This window comes from Danio aesculapii, chromosome 5 (assembly GCF_903798145.1).
Source record: "Danio aesculapii chromosome 5, fDanAes4.1, whole genome shotgun sequence".
Taxonomy (NCBI): Eukaryota; Metazoa; Chordata; class Actinopteri; order Cypriniformes; family Danionidae; genus Danio; species Danio aesculapii.
Window position 1 is genome coordinate 14,951,956 of NC_079439.1, and position 16,469 is coordinate 14,968,424.

Here is a 16,469-nt window from a genome sequence, read left to right on the forward strand (position 1 = left end):
TAGTATGCATAACTCTTATCTACTCAGATATTTAAGCAGTAACAAAGTGTCTTCAATATTATAACATACACTATGTGACAAAAGTCTTATCGCCTATCCAAGTTTTAGGAACAACAAATAATAACTTTACTTCTAGTTGATCATTTGGTATCAGAAGTGGCTTATATGAAAGGCAAAGGCCTCCAGATTACGCTTATTTTACCAAAATAAAATATGATCATGCCTTGATTTTTAATTATTTAATTAGGACAGTAAGGTCTGACTTTGCTTAGACAAAAGTCTTGTCCCTTAACAGAATTAATGTACAGTATAGAATATAAAGTCATGCTGCAGTGGGAAAAGAATGAATATTGTGTATAACTCCCATGAGCTTAGAGGACTGCATCCTTACATCTCTGCAATGACTCAAATAACTTATTAATAAAGTCATCTGGGATGGCAAAGAAAGCGTTCTTGCAGGAGACTTCATCAAGATTCTTTGGATTCATCTTCAATGCCTCATTCTTCATCTTACCCCACACATGCTCAATAATGTTAATTTCTGGTGACTGGGCTGGCCAATCTTGGAGCACCTTGACCTTCTTTGCTTTCAGGAATTTGATGTGGAGGCTGATGTGCTTTCAGCAACTTTGATGTGGAGACTTTAGTCAGGTAGTGTAGTATAAGAACTCTTCTGCGTAAACCCAAAGTTGTTAAGACACCCAAGACAATATGCACATGTTGAAGAGTACCTAACTAACCCAAAAGCATTGCAACTGAATGACTGTTATTGTGCCTTCATTGGGATGGGTTATTGAGCTTATTCTTCACGAACAAGTGGATTGGACAGCCATTGGAATCTTTTTGGCACAAGACTGCCGGTCTCACTTCCATTGATTTCTAGATGTTGAAAACAGCTTGAATGTTGCTTGATGTTGCAAACGGATATTTTCTTATAGTATTATTCTACTGTATAGTCATTAGCACACTTGTTTGTAGAGTTAGTAGTTTGACCGTTTTCAGCCATTTATTATTCCTAGTCATTTCTCTTATAGGCAAGTGAATTGAAAGTTCTAAAACAATCGCAAAAAAACGAGCGCCCTTTTGCATCGCAGAATAAGAACAATACTAATGGGCAAATTGTCCAGACACTTTGAATTCATCTTCTGTGTTGGTGTCTGGTTAGACCCCCAATGGGGGTGTGTGCCAGCCACAGAGCAGACTAATTGTGTGTGTATGTATGTTTCAAAACATGCGTCAGACAATGAATGTGAGCTTACACTCTACTTGCCAACACAGGTCACACTTCAACTCTTCAAAAAAGCTGAACCACACAGTTGTTAGAACAGGAGCCTTTTTCCTCTTTTCAGTGATGCAATAAAAACTCACGTGCACCCCGTCACGCAGAAAACTTTCACAATACAGTCTCAGTGTCACCACTGGGATCAGAAAAATTCCAAACACATGCAAAAAAAAACACTTGACAGTTTGTATTCCAAACCTTTGAAAGCGTTCATGTGCCATGCAAGACAGCTATCAGATCAGTGACACACACACACATATATATATATCCTCTACACCTGCAAATAAATACCTGTCTGACAGCAGAAACACGTGCTTGGGCAATTATCTGAGGCGTGCCAGAGCTTTCATTGCTGCCAAAACTCTCCCCCTCTTTATACATACACACAGCTACTACTACTACTACAGCACATTAACACACCCAACCAGAATAGACTGTAAAACCGGTTTAACTCTGTATTATAAGGTGCCCTTTAAACTCAGGCTATAATATGCCTCAGAAATAATAGACAATTAACAGTCTTCTCAGAGGTTGACAGCACAAAGCAATAGATAAAAGAAACTGCAGATTGGGTTAAAAGCTTAGTAGTAGACAGCTGAACATGGTGAGACCCCCCCCCCCCCCCAGTACTCCTGTATCTACCACCATCAAAATACAAAGCATACAGAGAGAAATTAACAGAACGGTGTCTACTCACAGTGGTCTAGCTGTCCCAATAACGTTGCTGAAGAGACAAAGGTGGGAAATGTGGGCAGGAAAGTGCATGGAATACAGCGTTTACAAAAAGTGCCTAATAATAAAAAAAGAAGCCAGCAGGTGAAAAAATCCACTATGGGTTCCTTTCTCGTCTCTTTCTTTCTCTCTCTCTCTCTTTCTCCCTCTCTTCTAAGGCAGCCAGGCAGTGCGGCACACGGACGGACGCACACACACTCACGCACGCACGCACACACTCTGTCATACACACCTCCCCCACGCACTCACTGTTTCTCTTCCTATCGCCACTGTCGTTTCTCTCTTTCTCCCTCTTTCATTATGTCTCTCTGCTCCTCCCTTCCCTTTTTCTAAATTCTTCTTTTTCTTTCTGCTTTTCGCATTCGCCGTCTGCTTACAGACCCCCCCTCTCTTTCTCTCGTTCGTTCGCTTACTCCCTCCCCCTCCCTATTTTTCTCCCTCCCTTCATTTTCCTCCTCCCCCTCCTTTTTTCTGTGTGTGCAGAGTGAGAGAGGCCATTATCTGAGCCACACTGGGCACGTACGATGGAATGGTGGAGCGCACAGGAAATACAGCCGCTGCAAAGCATCGAGAGAGAGAGAGAGAGCAATTGGCAGACTGGCTGGCTACTGCGCTAAATAAAGGACTGTATAAACAAAGATCTATGGCTCATATCGCAGCATAGATCCATACAAAACAAAAACGCTCAGCTGTTTGTTTTTTTAAAAGGGTTTGGTGTCATGTTTTGATGTTCAGTCTGGGCTGTGAATTCTGAGACACTCCATAAGATGGAGGCTGCAGCAGTAAATGCAGTCATCTATTGAAACACTAAATGGCAGCTGCAAGAATAACACAAACAAAAAAACAAGGAAATGGAAATGACTGGCTCCGATGTATGCTCATGTCATTGATGTGTTTCTTGGACAGTTGGAATCTTTATTGCTGTGCATTTAACATTGTAAACATCATAACATTCTGATTTTGAACAGATGATAGCTAGGACAAGATTCTTACAGGCACAACATGCGCATGTGCTAATACCTAACCGAATCTAGACACTTTGAAAGGAATGGCAGTCGTCTACAATATATATGAAGAATATACATGGGTGTGCTTATAGAGATGTGTGCTTTTGTCTAGCAGCAGAAAAGAGTCTCGAATCCGAGGAACACAGGATGTGAGGGGGAAAGCACAGCAACTCTAAGAAGCAACCACAAGGTACAGCGAGGTTAAGAGGAACCGCAGAGAGAAAGGAAGCACTACGTTTTGAGGGAAAATACAGCAAATAAAACAACACATGTGCATTTATGCTAGTCTGACTTGTCGATGACGTTTGTTCTGTTCGCAAGCGAAGCAGGGCAACAAGGTGGTTGTGCATTGGTACAGAAGAGCCGATGTTTGAGTGAGGGACTCCAGGGTAGGGAATAGCAGAAGACAGAGACCACGATGGTAAGCAACTGTTCAATCTGAAGGAGAAATTCGTGATCGTTCTCGTAGTCCTAATCATTTTCTGCTTTGGCATTTCTCCGCTTTCTTTCCTGCTTAAAGACTTTATTTAATGCCAACCCATCTCTTCGAAGCTTCTCAGCTGGGTCTCGCATACTCGCTCTTTTGTTGCCATCTTTTCTATCTCTAGCTCTCCCTTTTCTCAATGAGCTTATTTTTGTACTTGCCCTGTTCAGTAAGTGCGATGGCAATCTTCTTTGATAGTTGCTGGAAAGCCCCTCTGTAGAATCATTTTAGCATTATGAGGATGTGATCGCAGACTGCATAATGCGCAATTTGTATAAACCCACATAACCTCTTGTCATCTTCGCGACTCTTGTCGTCTTTCCGTCTGATCAGTGTTTTTCTCTCCCGCTCGCTCTCTCTGTTGAGTCCTGCCAGTTGGATCACCACCGTCAACACAGGGAAGGCAAGGCAACCCCACGGACTAAGCACACAGAACCAAAGCCTGAGCAGCGAGGTAAAGTGCACTGTCACTGGCGGAGAAACGAGTGAATGAGAGCGAGGGAGAATGGAGAGTGGGAACCGTTATGACGTTGCAGTTACGTCACCACAGTCATTTAATGCTCTCGGTTGGCGATAGACGGCCAGGCAGATGTGTCATAACACATATTGTGGATGTGCCTCCCCTTACACACATTCGCACTGGCACTGAAGTGTGGTCCCTCACTCATTAGAGCATGATGCAGCAGTTCTTGTGCCCTGTAGTTACCTCACCCGTCTGTTGCAAGTTACGGCACATAAAAGCTAAGACGAGTGAAACCAGGGTGCTAACAAAATATGCAGCAATGCGAAGCTGACATAACGCCAGTTACAATAAAGGAATACCACGAGACGTCTTTTGTTCAGAAGGTGACTTATGGACATTACATTTGACAATATTAACGAACAATACACCTTAAATACCACAGCTCAGAAGCAATAGACCTCACTACTTCCCAGTGAATTAACAACAATAACAACAACAAAAGACAGAATTGAATATATTAGGTATGCTGTACCTTAAAAAAACTCTCTAGCAAAACGACACTAGGTAGTTGCTAATACTAGAAGACAAAATGTATACATACCTGGTCTATATAATCAGTCCTAGCAAGCCATACAAGAAACTCTTGATTCACGTATATGAACAGGAGATCTGAGATGTCTTGTGTCTTTTTTCTTAATTCTCAGACATTTTAACCAAAGGAGTCACAAGCATCCTCAATGTCACACAACACTAAAGAAAGTGGGGATGTGAAACTGAACAGGTCTCAGAAAGACCTCTGTAATGGAAAGATTTGGCATTTGAAAACCACCCCAAAGGTCAACACCAAATGCTCTTCTAATCATGTTATAACTCATCAGATTTGTTGCACTTTGAACTACTCTTAAAAGACATGCAAGGTCATGCTTGAGATTTCAAAGCTGTTGACCAACTACTACTAGACAGGAAAGAAATTGAAATTTGATGCGAGGCAGATATAACTAGCTGAGACACTTCCCCTGTAAAAACCATGGACAGCCACTGTGTGACTGTAACACAACTGGGACTAGTGACATGAGTGGTATATATTGATTTACTGACCAGGTTTTGGAGAATATTGACCGGTAATAGTTACAAGTTTGCATTCCATTTAAAATTCCAGTCTTAAATGTGCAATAGGTGATTGTCATCAGAAACTTTTTGTTATGCTGGTTGTAAGTCACTTCTTGATAGCATTGATTACATTAAGTGGTCCAAATGATTTTTTATGTATTTTAAAATTCTGTGGAAGGTGTAGGATTAAGAAAAGTTTGTCCAAACAAAATGTTCAGTCTGAACATTATGATGGGCGATGCGGTGGCACAGTAGGTAGTGCTGTCGCCTCACAGCAAGAAGGTCGCTGGTTTGAGCCTCGGCTGGGTCAGCTGGCATTTCTGTGTGGAGTTTGCATGTTCTCCCCGTGTTTACGTGGATTTCCTCCGGGTGCTCCGGTTTACCCCACAAGCCAAAAGAAATGTGGTAGAAAGGTGTATTAGGTAAGCTAAATTGTCTTTATTGTATATGTGTGAATGAGAGTGCATGGGTGTTTCCCATTGATGAGTTGCAGCTGAAAGGGCATCCGCTGCATAAAACATGTGCTGGATGAGTTGGCGGTTCTTTCCGCTGTGGCGACCCCAGATAAACAGGGACTAAAAAGGGACTAAGCCGAAAAGAAAATGAATGAACATTACAATAGGTTGTCCTACCTGCCAGTCAAAATATATAATTGCATACCTCTGCGCACCCTGTTTGCACGGAAAGTATTATATCATTGGTGCATTTACAGACAGAAAATGGCAGGCAAACAACCAACAACCAACCTTCTAACATTAGTATTGTAATTACTAACTATACCAGGGGTTCTCAAACTCGGTCCTGGAGGTCTGGTGTTCTGCAGATTTTAGCTCCTACTTGCCTCAACACACCTGCAAGGAGGTTTCTAGAAAGCCTAGTACAGGGGTGCCCAAACTCGGTCCTGGAGGGCCGATGTCCTGTGGATTTTAATACCAACTTGCCTCAAAACACCTGCAAGGAGGTTTCTAGAAAGCCTAGTAAGAGCTTGATTAGCTAACCAGGGTGTGTCTGATTGGGGTTGAAACTAAACTTTGCACCGGCCCTCCAGGACTGAGTTTGGGCACCCCTGGCCTAGTAAGAGCTTGATTCGCTTGCCCAGGTATGTCTGATTGAGGTTGGAGCTAAAATCTGCTAGACACCAGACTTTTGGGAGATTGAGAACCCCTGAAGTATACTATACATTTTTCCTACTGATGAATGTTATGTGACTTATTGTAGTGATGTTGTCTAGTCCGCGGTCATGCATGGCTTTGGATGCTGATTTGCAGTATGGGACATAAGCTTCCAATGCATTCAAGCTGAAGTTAGTGTTTTCCAAAGATATCCTATATTCAACTTTTAATACAAAAATTATTAATAGTTTTAAGATGCCATGTAAATTACTTAATCTGACTGAAATGGTACTGGGCGTCACGGTGGCTCAGTGATTAGCACTGTTGCCATACAGCAAGATGATCGCTGGTTCGAGTCCCCGTTGGCATTTCTGTGTGGAGTTTGCATGTTCTCTTCGTGTTGGCATGGGTTTCCTCCGGGTGCTGTGGTTTCCCCCATAGTCCAAAGACATGCGCTATAGGTGAATTGAATAAACTAAATTGGCAGTAGTGTATGTGTGTGTGTGTGTGTGTGTGTGTGTGTGTGTGTGTGTGTGTGTGTGTGTGTGTGTGAATGAGTGTGTATGGATGGTTCATTCCACTGTTGCGGGACTAAGGGACTAAGCCAAAAGAAAATGAATGAATTAAATGATAATTAGTTAATGAATAAAATGATACAGTATGTTTCAAATGTATAATCTGACTACATTTCATAGATGACACACAACCTTAATAGGGTTGTCAAAATTAATTGTTTCTTCGGTGCACCACGATGCAGACGTGGACAATTCAGTACTGGTTCAGTAATAATCCTAACCGGTTATTATGTACTGGCATCGTTTATCTCACATGCGCTATGTCTCCATAGCTTACTATGGCGAGGGAGGCAAGCGCAAGTATTTACAACACTACAACGCAGAAACTGTGCATAATTTCACTGAGTGTGTGTTTGCTGGACAGTCTTTCACTGACACAGCAGAAGCCCCTTTTTCACTGCGTTTGAGAGAATGAAAGTAAACTCTATTTCTCTCTCTCACTATAGCCCATTTGACAGTGTTACAGACACAAGTGCGTGTCTACAGAGCGAGTTATGGATCAGCTGTGATCGCTGCTGCCATTTATCAGTGTCACTCCTTGATGAACAGCGCCAGAGCATTAGAGCCACTCGCAGCCCTTTCTGTTGAGCGCGTGACCAATCAAAGGGGTGACAGAAAGCGCATGGGATATTTATATTTGTTTATTTGCTATAAATGCTCATGTTGCTCTGTACTTGAGTTTTTAAAGGTACAATTAATATATCTGACTGTTTGTATTAAATGACAAAATTGTATTGCAAATAGTTTATAAAAATATTTATACATTTTAATACAAGAATTGCTAGGCTGTGAAGAAAATATAAAACTGTGTATGGAAAGCATCGTCAATGCACCGTGATGCACCAAGATATCGAATTGAACCAAATTGATGGCATGATAATCGGAACCGAACCGTGAAACCAGTATAGGTTTACACCTCTACACCTTAATATATTGTGCATTTGTCGTGATCACTCTACACTGTTTGATTAAGAACTCTCATTATTAGAATTTTACTTCTCAGGTTCACAAATTCAGAGAAAAACTGTGTCAGTCACGGATTTGATTTTTCTTCTTCTTCTGGTTAATCACTGTTGTGCGATTCATTGGTTGCTCATCTCAATTCTCAAACACCCACAAAAAAGCCCCCACCCACACAAAAACAGAAAGCTAAACAGAAAAAAAGCCATTGGAATCATGTGAATGCATAAACACTAAAGAAATAACTCATCAGAGGTAAAACATATGATAAGATGAACAATTCTAGTGGAATGCATAGATTTTAAACACAGAGTTTTATATAACCCATATAGTGTGCATTTTAAACAGCTTTAATGTTTTTCCTACATGAAACTACAATCTACACCCCATAATTATGAAGCAAAAAAAAAACTGATTTGTTAGAAAGGAAAAACTTAATTTCATTACACAATTAGACCTACAGCCTGATAATTTTTAGGTTTGCCATGACAAGCTTTGCAAATGTTCTCAAGTTTCTCGCAATCAGGGACTTTTGTTTTGTTCAAACGGGTTTTTAAAATTCCAAATTGGTTTTATGTGTCTTCACTCATAACAAATATGATCATGGACCTTGACCAGAGTGACCAATAATTACTTAATTTCACTTACTAAGGCTTTTTCTCAGTTTGGCTTGGAGGCCAGCTCTAGTTTTGCTTGTTTGAAAAGTCTTCAATTCAGGATTTGGAGTTCACATGCTCTTGTGTTCCTTCAATGCAGCAGCAATGTTTGTGGTGCACCCCAAAAACTATTAAGACTGGGGTCTATGAAATGTACATTTATGTGTGGGAGGAAGTAATTTGAAGCAGTTTAACAATGTGAAGAAAATAATGGTATAAATATAAATAATAAATATACAATAAATTAATATAAATATTAATAAATAATGTGCAAAGCTTAATATATAGTGAACAAACAGCAGGAGAACATAAAGAAAATATGAATCCTGACAGTTTAGATTGTGATTAATTTAAATGCAATGTTTAAAAAAAATGAAGAACATTTCACTAATCCTAATAAGTTATTTACTTCGAATAATGTATTTTAGCTTTGAAAAATGAAGATGCAGGCAGTGGAATGGGAATAAAAGTTATATGAGATTAATTAAAATTCTTTGAACTCTAAAATGTGTAATACTGAGAAACTGAAAATCCTGAGAAACATGAACGCAACGAACAAACATATCTGTCAATTGCATGTTTACATATAAACAGACCTACTTTATACTAAATATTTAATGTTTGCATGATGACAGCATGCTGAATGGTGTCATTTTTTGTTTAGTTTTAACAAACACTACCTGACAAAAGTCTTGTCGTGGACCCCAGTTGTAAGAGCAAAAAAATAATAATAATAAAATAGTTGATTATTTGGAAAAGTGGCAGAAGGTAGATTTTTCAGATGAATCATCACAAATACTGCAGAAGACCTACTGGAACCCACATGGACCCAAGATTCTCACAGGATCAGTCAAGTTTGCTGAAGAAAAAAATCATGGTTTGGGGTTACATTCAGTATGGGGGCGCGCGAGAGATCTGCAGAGTGGATGGGAACATCAATACCCTGAGGTATCAAGACATTTGTGCTGCCCATTACATTACAAACCACAGGAGAGGGCAAATTCTCCAGCAGGATAGCACGCCTTCTCATACTTCAGCCTCCACATCAAAGTTCCTGAAAGCAAAAAAGGTCAAGGTGCTCCAGGATTGGCCAGCCCAGTGACCAGACATGAACATTATTGAGCATGTCTGGGGTAAGACGGAGGAGGAGGCATTGAAGATGAATCCAAAGAGTCTTGATGAACTCTGGGAGTCCTGCTAGAACAGTTTCTTTGCCATTCTAGATGACTTTATTAATAAGTCATTGCAGAGATGTATGGATGCAGTCCTCCAAGCTCATGGGAGTCATACACAATATTCATTCTGTTTCCACTGCACCATGACTTTATATTCTCTACTGTACATTATTTCTGTTGTTTACTGACAAGACTTTTATCTAAGCAAGGTCAGACCTTACTGTCCTAATTAAATAATTAATAATCAAGGCATGATCATATTTTATTTTGGTAAAATAAGCGTAATCTAGAGGTCTTTGCCTTTCATATACTCCACTTCTGATACCAAATGATCAACTAGAAGTTATTATTTGTTGTCCCCAAAAATTGGATTCACAAGTCATTTGTTTTACATTCATGACCACATTTTATGACCACAGCACTTGGAATAGTACTAACCAGAACTTAGACACAGCTGTCTTTCTTCCTATTACAAGTCAGTCCACACTACATTTTTATCTCTCTCCCACCCTCCCTTTCATTCTCTATATCTGTTTACCGAACCTCTCCCTTCAGTCCAGAGCCGAAACACTTTCACATGTACAGATAAAACAACCGTCCTCTGAACTAGGGACCCAACAACAGGCTAAACCCCAAACTTGCTTTCTAAGAAGTGTATACGGCTGCGTGTATGGGCACACGCACACACTGATGCAAATAAGCCTGGGTCACTGAGTGCATTAGGTCTGGGGCACATCATGAATGGTGCAGACAGTCATTGAGACTATCAAGACATCCAGTTTCACCCATTTTCTCTGTAATCCTCATATCTCTAGTTGAACAATTACCCTTTATTTTGCCACATTTTACTTACAACCTCTCTCCTTCCAAACCTGGTCCTCTTTCTTTTTGCTTGCAGCTTATTTTTGGCATCTCCTAAACTAATGCTTCTTACTTTATGGCAATGTGTGTAGGTCTGTGTGTGTGGTGTAGGATTTCGAGTGTAAATGTCTGTGTGTGCGTGTCATAATTCGTCCTTGCCTGACACATGGCACATGCAAGTCACCACGCACAACTCAGCTGAGAGCCCCCTCCTCATTTTAACCCAGCAACACTCACAAAGAGAAAGGGAGAGACAGACCAAGGGAAAGAGACAGAGAGAAAGTGAGGGGAAGCAAAGCAGAAAAGACATAAGGAAAGAGGGGGAAGGGAAGGGAAGGGAAGGGAGGAGCGACCCTCATCACTCAATAAGATGGTGGGAAAGGAGGAGGTATGAGACGGAGGAATAACACAACTAAAAGAGTGGTCTTTGTGCAAGAAGTTTTGGAGAAGGAGAAAAAAGAACTGGTGAAATTTGACAAGGGGGATACGAGAGAGGTTAGCAAAAAATAGCCTACTGATAAAGAGATGAAGGCTTGAAAGAGAAGAAGGACAGAGAATTGAAAGACAATCGTGTTAAAAGAGTAAATGGATGACACCATACAGATCCTTTTCAAAACTGGAAGAAACCTGATACACATTGGCCACTTTTGGTTGGTTATATACTATAATATGGCTGGCAAATAATCCTTTAGGTAATGATGTACACATCTCAAAACTGGGGGAAAAACTGCCACTGATAACCCAAAAACCTTATTCTGTATAACTTCTAAGACAAAAGAAGCCATCAGAGAGAGCGAGAGAGGATACCATCTCTCTAGTTCTGCACAGTGGCTGGTTGCCAGCCTTGTTTCTCTCAGGAGTAAGGCTAAGATTAGCTCCCCATATGTTCAAGTCAGGCGTAGCTGCTCTTAAAGGGCCATGGTCTCTTTAAAAATGGTACAAAGTACACTGCAGCAGTGTATGCATGGTTGTCTTTCTTTTACAAACAGTTGCAATTCAATGAGCAAACACATCTTTATGTAATAGCCAATCGTCTTTCATGCATTTACACTAAAATTTAGATGAAATTGTTGATTAAATGTTAAGTGCAGGGGTGGCCAAATAACAAATGTGTGTTTACACTCACCAGCCACTTTATTTGGTACACCTGTCCAGCTGCTAGTTAACTCGAATTTTTAATCAGCTAATCACATAGCAGCAACTCAATGTATTAGGCATGTAGACATGGTTAAGACAATCTGCTGCAGTTCAAACCAAGCATCAGAATGGAGAAGAAAGGTGATATATGTGACTTTGAATGTAGCATGGTTGTTGGTGCCAGACGGGCTGGTCTGAGTATTTCAGAAACTGCAGATCTACAGGGATTTTCAGGCACAACCATCTCTAAGGTTTATAGAGAATGGTCTGAAAAAGATAAGATATCCAGTTAGTGGCAGTTCTGTGGAAGCAGGTCAGAGGAGAACGGCCGGACTGGTTTGAGCTGATAGAAAGGCAACCGTAACTCAAATAACCAAATAACCACTCATTACAACCGAGGTGTGTAGAAGAGCATCTCTGATCACATCCAACCTTGAGGCAGATGGGTTACACTCCTGTCAGCTAAGAACAGGAAACTGAGGCTACAATTCGCACAGGCTCACCACAATTGGACAATAGAAGATTAGAAAAACGTTGCATGGTCTGATGAGTCTTGATTTCTTCTGACATTCGGATGGTAGGGTCAGAATTTGGCATTTACCACATGAAAGCATGGATCCATCCTGCCTTGTATCAATGGTTCAGGCTGATGGTGGTGATTTAATGGTGTGGGGGATATTTTCTTGGCACACTTTAGGTCCATTAGTACCAATTGAGCATCATGTCAACGCCACAGCCTACCTGAGTATTGTTGCTGACCATGTCCATCCCTTTATGACCACAGTGTACCCATCTTCTGATGGCTACTTCCTAAAGCGCTTTGACTGTCATAAAGCACAAATCATCTCAGATTGGTTTCTTGAACATGACAATGAGTTCACTGTACTCAAACGGCCTCCACAGTCACCATATCTCAATCCAATAGGGCACCTTTGGGATGTGGTGGAATAGGAGATTAGCATCATGGATGTGCAGCTGATGCGTGATGCTATTATGTCAATATGGACCAAATGCTCTGGGGAATATTTCCAGTACCTTGTTGAATCTATGCCATGAAGGATCTGAAGGCAAAAGGGGGTCCAACCTGGTACTAGTATGGTGTACCTAATAAATTTTAGTTGAAGCCAAACTAAAAGAAATTAGTCTCTCTAGAAACAAGTTCATAGGAACTGCTGTGAAAATTTCCTTGCTCTTTTAAACATCACTAAAAATGTTTGAAAACGTAAACAAATTTCACAGGAGGGCTAATGATTTTTGCATACATGCAAGAATATAGCAATTTCCTTGCTTTACTATACACAATCACTTGTGAAAATGTAAGTAGAGGACACCAAACACTGATATGCTTTTGGTCTCTATATTCATTTATATATAAGTGAAAATACAACTCATTGGGGCTAAGAGGTAAGATGAACAGAGAGAGATAATACACCATTATTGAGCTAGTTCTCAGCTGACGTGCCACGGTACATCCTGTCCATTCATTTTTCATTAACTGCAGTAGTGCAGTCATCTATTTCACAGGGGAGGTAGCGCCACAAGCCAAAGTCAAGAGCAAAACATGTGAATGCATCTCAAATTGGCTTTACCAGGCAACAGACTGAGACACACTGGGTGCAAGGACTCTGAAAGAGCTTATTTATTTCAGCTAACGAATGTATTAGATCACCAAGCAATTTTCTAGCCCAGGGCTTTATTGTGTTTTTATCCTCGACAGTTTTTATTTCAAAATGTATGGGATACTAGTACAGCTTGTCTAAAATCTGTCAAATTAAATTAAATTCAATCTCATATCATGCACTATTTCCTAACCCTGTAGAACAACTAACATTTTAGTAGAGACGTTATTTCTTTGCCACAAGTGTGACCAAAAGAAATGACTGTTTTCAAGCAGGTTTTCTTGAACACTCCATCAATCTTTCATTATCTTTCAGAAATGGATTTTCTCTCTGCAGGTTTGCCTCTGGATAAATCAAAACAAGTGATGAAACCAGCATATATATATATATATATATATATATATATATATATATATTTTTTTTTTTTTTTTTTTTTTTTTTTTTTTTTTGACAAATCAACCTGTGAATTGTTTCCGAAAGATTTCTCTGCATATTAACCTGGGAGATTATTTTATCATAAATTAAAATTCGCCATTTCAGTCTTTTACTATACAGGTTACATTGGTTAGTGAATGATCTTAAATGCATCTGCACACACCTGCAAGTTTAGGTAACACTTTAGTTTAGATCATAATTCATGCTATTAACTACTGGCTTTTTACCTTTCTATTATTAAGACACTAACTGTTCATTAGTAGTTATAAAGTATGATCTTATTCTGCATCCCTAATCCTAAACAAAACCTAAACCCAACTTCTACCTAACTAACTATTAATAAACAGCTAAATAGTAGTTTATTAAGCTAGTAGTGTTAGTTAATGGTTTGTTAATACTGTGAATTGGGACCTAAAGTGTTACCCAAGTTTTCAGTGGCTTCATAATGGTTCAACACAGAGAAGTCTCTTTACAAAAACAGACAAAGATCTGCAAGTGTTTATTTTTGCTGTCTGACATTGAACAAGCTAGTTGAAAGTGTATTAAGGATCATCTAAACTAGGACTGCACAATATATAATTTCAGCATCGATATCTCAATGTGCGCATAAAATGATTTCACTTCACAAAAATCTCTTTTGTTTTCAACTAAACAATATTTTTAATTGATCTAAGAATTTTATATATATATATATATGGACTAGAAACCAGACAAAACAAAGTAAGAAAAGCAGTTTCATGGCATTGTGATTATTCAATTTCTGTACCCGAATATGGTTAGACTCCCCAGAAAACCGATCTTCTGTAACTATATTCATACCACAGAAGAAAAAAAAAACATCGCAAAATATGATTTTTCCAATATCGTGCAGCCCATATTAAACATGTTTAACCTCCTGGATGAAGAATCCTGCATACGTTACGTTCAAAGTAAATATAATTCTCACACAACCAATCTTCCTGAGTCTAATACAAACACAAACCACACAAATACACATCCACAAACCAGCTCTACTTGACATTTAAAAATGCAAAACAGGATGCATGGTCTGTTGAAGTGTGCCATTTTGTTTAAGTTAAAACACTTTGCTATGCCAGGTTAATATGTTAAAACAACTATATAAGCCATTTGTAGGCTGACTTCCTCAAAAGGTACAGTATACTTGCATCAAAACACTACTTAGTTTTTATTGTGTTTGTTTGTATTGCTTTGGCACTAGGGCTGCACAATGTATCATTTCAGCATTGATATTGCAATGTGCGCATCTGCAGTAGTCACATCGCAGGATGTGAGTTGGGTTTATGGTTGACCAGGAGCCTTAGTTTTTTAAGTCTGCCTCTATCTGCCTGTGTTTTTAAGGTCTGTGACTGTATGAACATTTCAAGTTTAAAGCATTCAGGCACAAGAAATTGTACCATTTGTAACTTTAATAAAGACACATTTGATTTTTTATTTAGAAAACAAAGACGATGCAGTGTTATTTTACATTCGACTTTGCCCATTTCTGTAGCTGAATACTGTTTGACGAAACCATATAGCAACTTTTGCTTGCTTGTAGTTTGTTTATTATATTTATGCATGATTCAATCCCCTATAGCAATCAATCTGAGTTAATGAACACTTTCCAAATAGACTTATTGAAGGCATCTGATAAAACTATTCATATCGCAATATTCATCGCAGAAAAATGTAATATTGCAATGTCAGATTTATCCAATATCGCTCATCCCTATTTAGCAGATACAGAGCTTAATTATGTGATAATTAGCTGGTGGACCAATCAGCAATCTCCATTATGCTTGCCTTGTTTACTGTTGGTTACTAGGTTACAACACTACAGTCAGCCACTCTATAAACTTGATGGAAATGCAACTAATTTACATTTAGGTTATTTATATGTATTTGCAAACTTTAATTTTCAAATGTTTGATGAGGTTAAGGGATCTTGTGTTGCATGGCTATATTTTTGCAATATTCTAATGATTTTTGGCATAAAAATATATCATTTTAAGCAAAGATCATATGGTTTTGTGATCCAGTGTAGGGCTGCGCGATATTGGAAAAATCTGACACTGTTATATTTATTTGTCTGCGTTATATATAGCGATATGATTATGATTTAAGCAGATGGCTTGAAACTATCGTTAATTTAGATTGATTGGGATAATTTTGAAGTAAAGTGAATCAAACAAATTGCAAGCATAAGTAAACAAAATTCAATTGAAATAAGTAGTGCTTTATGGTTTCTAAAGAGTCCAACAGTACTAGTCAGATATTCATGTACAGTAATTGAATAATCAAATGTGATATAAAATGTCAAATAATACCGTACAGTCTTCATTGCTGATCAACTATAATCCCACCGATAAACGATATATCGAATCACAATAAAATGTATGTCAATAACAATGATAAGCTCTGGACTTTTTACTCTATATTACTCTATAATTTATCAACCGAAAATATGTTATGTCATTTAATAGACGCTTTAAGTTTTGTGGCTTCAGTCATTGTTGGGGTACTCTTTTAAATCTGGAAGCAACAACTTGTATTGTAATATATATCGTTATCATTTAACATGGAAAATAATTATCAATATTGCATTTTTGCCATATCGCCCAGCCCTAATCCCACCTCAACATTGCGGACACTGTGATGTGACTATTGCGAATGCACACATCGCGATATTGATGCTGAAACAATATATTGTGAAGCCCTAATCCAGCCACATATTATTTTTTGACCTTGAATGGATGTAAAGCTGTTGCAGTTGACCTCTGAAAACAAAGTTAGAAAATAGCATTAAAAAGAGCATGCATGAACATGCATAATCATTTGGTAAATGTTACAGACTTCAAAAG

General features: G+C 38.9%; 1 protein-coding gene across 4 annotated transcripts in view; it reads right to left on the minus strand.

Moving 5' to 3' along the window:
- tet3 (tet methylcytosine dioxygenase 3) overlaps positions 1-16,469 on the minus strand; it is a 56,841-nt gene that overhangs the window by 19,519 nt on the left and 20,853 nt on the right. Inside the window, exon 1 of one of the 4 annotated variants that reach the window (XM_056457434.1) lies at positions 1,980-2,372. The exons of the other annotated variants lie outside the window; for them this stretch is intronic. The gene's annotated coding sequence lies outside the window, so the exon portion shown is untranslated. Of the gene's footprint in view, positions 1-1,979; positions 2,373-16,469 lie in introns of those variants that run through there. 4 annotated transcript variants of the gene reach the window in all.